This window comes from Bremia lactucae, linkage group LG11 (genome assembly GCF_004359215.1).
Source record: "Bremia lactucae strain SF5 linkage group LG11, whole genome shotgun sequence".
NCBI lineage: Eukaryota > Oomycota > Peronosporomycetes > Peronosporales > Peronosporaceae > Bremia > Bremia lactucae.
In genome coordinates this window covers 2,381,196-2,386,530 of record NC_090620.1, presented here as the reverse complement: position 1 = coordinate 2,386,530, position 5,335 = coordinate 2,381,196, and positions in this window count along the sequence as shown.

The window sequence follows — 5,335 nt, the reverse complement described above, 5'->3', positions numbered from 1 at the left end:
GAAGAGGTTGGAGACCTAAATTATAGGCTCACCCTTCCCCCGTATATGAAGACGCACCCCGTATTTTACGTGGGTCGTCTGAAACGGTATGTAGACCCAAATGAGGTCACATATCCCCATCTGGCTAAGGAGACCGATGGTGACGCCGACTGTGAGTCGAGCGTCGTCCGGGTGAGGGGGACGATGAAGGCGAAAAGCTATCGAACCGACTCCTCCCTCCACGGACGAACTTGGGGAGTGAGGGACATCACGCGAGCAACTCGGATCCCTCAGCATTTATCCGTTCAAAGTGGTCCAAGCGAGGCTTCAGGCGTTCATAACCCTGACGAGCCTTCGCTCGGACATCAACGAGATCCGAGGTCTGTTGCAAGACTTGACCCTCGAGATTCACAATACCGCGTTCAGCAGCGCTGAACGCATGTGACTGAACGGACGAATGTAAGGCAGCCGCGAGAAGGTGAGCGAGATCGCCACTCATATCGGGCGCCACCTGCACTGATGGATGCGGGTGGGAATCAATGCTGGAGAGAGAAACTGCGAGCAGCTTTACGCGCCGCTAGTTCACTCTAGCGCACGTGATTACATACACGGCGCCAAAGATGCCACCGAAAAGGGGCCACGTTGGTGGGTCGTCTGCGAAGACGCCCACACAACCTCACACTAAGCGCATGTGCCGCGTTAATACGCCGGCCGCGTCTAATGCCTTAGTCGAAACGCCGACAGCTATTGCTGCTGTCGCATTAACAGGGCTAAAGGATCCATCCTACTTTAACAATGAGAATGTTGATCCGTCGCTCATTGCCGGAAACATCAAATCGTAGGGTATCGATCGGTTCCCAAGAGTCAAAACTCTTCGGGTAACCTTTCCATTGGACGAGGATCTGATACCCTAGTCTCACGTAGCGGTGGGCTAGCAACCCAATCCAACAAGGATCTTTGACGAATTTAAAAATGCAAATTCGTTCTTAAAGGGGATATGGTGTAACGGGCTAAAGGTGTTCTAATGTTACACAGTCCCCGTTAAGTACACTTGGTGTTCTGAAGGGGATGGCCAATTACTAAATAATAGTAATTAGACCCAACACTCGGGTGTGGTGCACATTTGTGACCAACCCTTGTCTATGTGATGCACATTGGTGCATTCACATTAGGAAAGATGACGCTTAGCGTCATCCGTGACGACGGCTAGCGTCATCCGTTACGCGAGGGATCTAGAACGATACGCTCGCAATACGAATTAAGTGTCATCTATCGAGATGACATTTTGATTGGTAAAAATAGGTATTTATATTTAAGACGATCAAATATAAATCAGTCTGCATACTACTTCCTACTTGGTAAGAGCGCACGAGGAGCCGGATTACCGCTCCCGTGACGACACTTAACCAGAGTACTTAGTGTATTGGGTGAGGTCGCTTACTCGCCCACCACAATTACCTCACTGCACGCAAGAGAAGCAGATTAAACCGCTTCCTCGCTGTGCTAGGGTGTGTGTTTAAGTAGAGCGTGGTCGTATTACGACGTGTCCGCCTACATGTTTCGTGTGTCAACTTATGTGACCTCTCGCACAAGAGAGCAGCTTAAGGCAAAGTTTTTGTCCCTATAATGACAAGGTTATTTTGGTGAATGCCAACTAGTAAATCAGTTTTTTTGGTCACTGCAGGATAGATAAGACAATATTGAGTATACTATACACTTTCTAAATTGCTTTGCATGCGATTAGGAAACGTATTTGGTTTACGTACACTGAGCTAGAGTACAATAAGTACGGGTAAATTTTGTATTGCACGCTGCTAGCTGCAACGGGGCACTACGACTTGTACTGCATCAGTACAAGTAACTTCGCACTGCTTCAGTTGCGAGTGGTGTCTTACGTTATTTCACGTACACTAGTACGTGCAGAAGAAGACTTCTCTTTTTAAGGTAAGTAGCTTAAAGAGGGTAAAATAAAAACTGTATAATTATAATTAAGTATCTTTTTTTCTATCCGTTATCTCTAACTTAATTATAAACGAACACTAAGCATGCAATTGAATTCTTATCTTATCTTATCTTGTCTGTCTCTCTCTTTTGTTTACATCTACAGCTGATTTGTCTGCGGAATAAATAGATATAACGGTCTATACCTATTTATGGATAAGAATTCTGAATATTACTGTACAAAGTAATATCCTCCAAATATTTTGTACCTTTTAGATAATATATTAATTAACAACCTTTGAGTGTTTTTTTCATGTAACGATACACCCCGTTACATCACCCTTCCCTTAAACGACAATCACTCTGACTGTCAGTGGATGGAGTGGTCACTATGTGACCACTTAATTGAAAATGATGTTTTTTTGGTCAGAACCATCATATTTAATTCCATCGCATGAAGTATAAACTTATGCGGGGTGTTGATAGTGCTGCACCTTCGGCTGCGGTTCGTGCAGCCGCGGATGACGCGCTGTTATCTCTTGTGGCAGACGGAACGTCTGCCGTAGTATCTTCCACTCGCACAACACTAGATGTTGTGAGTTCACGTGGTGATTCACCACGTGAATACAACCTCCCACTTTGGAGGTCGACTACGAATGCGAGTCGGACGAAATGGCTGACTCGGGGAGAATAGAACAGTCGCCTGATAGACGTCAGGCTGCTAACTATGAGCCTTCGAATGAAAGGGCTCATTCTGATAGACAAGTTAATAGTCTTTTTGGATCCGACGATGAGGATGATCTCTCATCGCCCGTTCCGTCTCCAGTACGGTCACCTACACGTGTCTGTGCATGGTGATGACGATGGCGTACGCCATCGTAAAAAAAATTCTTGTGGTACCCCAGCTTCAGCGCGAACTACTCAGGGGAGTGAAGACAGAAAAATGTATCATCTCACCCCTGAAAAAAGCCGTGGCTTTTGCCAGAACGGCTAATCAATAGCTTGTCTGGAGAAACTACTCCTCACAATAAATATCCCTTATTTATTGCGACAAAGCTACATGGCCTTGATCCCAGCGCGAAGAACTTTTGCGCTGAGGAAGATTTTATCTCGATGCTTTTCTAAAGCATCGATGGTTTAGGGGCAACAGTAAGCGAGATAAAGTCTGGCTTATGCAAGCCTGGAGTGCGTTCATTCGCAATTTCAAAGATATAGGACTCGAAGCCTGGCTTCAAAAACTTAACGCGAATCGCGCAAAGTTGGACAAACGAACCCCAGCCGGTGCAAGGTATAAATTGCATCGGTTGTCTCGTGAGGCTGGGCTTCCATGTCTCACGTGAGATGATCCCTGTCCGCGTTCTGTTGACAACTCGAAGAGGGTAAAAGGGGATGTCTATTCCCTTTCTTTTCTATGGGAAGGGCTCGCATCTCTATCGAGATGCGCGATGCGATTGACGTTCTGCAATCAATTTACATGCGCCAGGGGCGCGTGTTTTCCGATAAACCTTCTGATTAATCGGATGGGTCTCGTCATACTGACGGACGAGGTCTTCAACATTAGCAACCAGCTGGGGACAAGGCTTCTAGCTGTCATGTGAAGGTGGATAACCACGCCAGCGAACAAAATAACTCGTTCGCTGCCCCTTCACATAACGGTGGTTCTGGATACGTTCCTCAAGAAAGCGTTAATCACCGTGGGAATCCTCCAATGATTGTGGTGGAGGAGGGAAAATTAGATCCGACCCATGAATCGGATCTAGAGTCGAAGATTGACAAACTCGATCGCTTTCTCCATGATTTGGTGGAGGGGCTTGATAACGAGCGTGGTAAGCGTCGCGCGTTGAAGAAGACGTTGCAGGCTCACCATATCGAGCGGTTGAAACACCGTTCGAAGAGTGCGTACTTCATGTTGGAGCACGAACGGAAATATCATGCTGTTCGCGATGAGCTGTCGTCAGCTTATCGTAGTTTCGAGGATATTCGGAACCGGCATGAGATATTTCTTTTTCAACATGATAATCTGGTCCGCGATCACAAGAATCGTTTGGGGATTCTTGAAAAGGGTGGTAAGATCCGTCCTCGGAAGAGACCACGTACTGATGATACGGGCGGAGCCGACCAACATAAAACATAGGATGCGTTCGCATCCTACAAGGCAATTCCATTATGTACGCATTGCCTCTGCGATGCAGTACACGAAAAAGCCCAATGAACTTGGGTAGTAGATTACTGCTACCCACATTAGTTTCTATACGCTTAGGTAGGTTGTCCGTAGAGAGTAGCACTAGATCATTAATTTTAAATGACAGAACGTTTGCTCTTCCATGTTTGTCTGCGTTCCTTTTCTGACGGTCCAATGCGTTGGCATGGAATCCTGTGCGGGACGGATAACTGATTCTCGAGCCAGCATAAATTCCTCTTCTGACTCATTTGTTTTGTCTTCTTCAGTGCGCTTTGTGCGCACTGCCATGATAGTTTCTCATCTTCGATGTCGAAGCAATCGACATCGACTTCATTCGCGTAGTTGATAACTTCGACGCGTGATGAGCAAGAGCCAAAAATGGTTTTGCTCGTGCGAGTCCACGCCCTTTGAGGATCACTCTAATTGGGAGGGTATGCGAGGATGGCATAAGCCATTCACGAAGAACGGTGTATGCGTTGTAGACGCATGCACCGAATTATTGATGGCGAATTCGACCATCGGTAAAAACTCGCTCCAATTCGGATACGATTAGACGTAACCTCGAAGTATCTCTTCGAGGACGCGATTTACGCGTTCTGTTTGACCATCCGTTTTTAATTGATCGGATGTTGACATAGTAGCCGTATTCTGAGAGATCGAAACACGGATTGCCAAAACTCCGCTGCAAAACCGTGGATCTTGCCGAGACCAGTTCAAGTGGTAAACCGCGGAGTTTGAATACCGTTTCGATAAAGACACGGGGCACAACCCGGAGCTGTAATCGACTCTGGTACCGCAGCAAGATGTACCATTTTGCTGAATCTGTCTTCAAAAACAAGGATTCTATTGTTTTTGTGGTCGTCTTCGGGAAATCTAAAAACGAAGTCCATGGACACGCACTGCCAACACTCTGCCGGAAGTGGTTGAGGTTCAAGAGGTGCACGGGATGAAGGGCTAGGCTTCAACCTGTTGACATACCTCGCAAGCACGAATGTACTTGCGCACGAACTGATACTGGTGGGGCCAGTAAAAGTCGCGACTTACTGTGAGGTAAGTCTTCTCACGTCCACGATGTCCACTAGTTGAAGCATCGCGACACTCATACATGATGCGCAAGCGCTAATCATTGTGAGTCGGGACGACGACGCGTAGGGTGTCTCCGGTAACGGCTGTGTAATACAATTAGCCGTTACGTGTTGTGTATCGATCGGATGACGATCGATATAAAGCCGG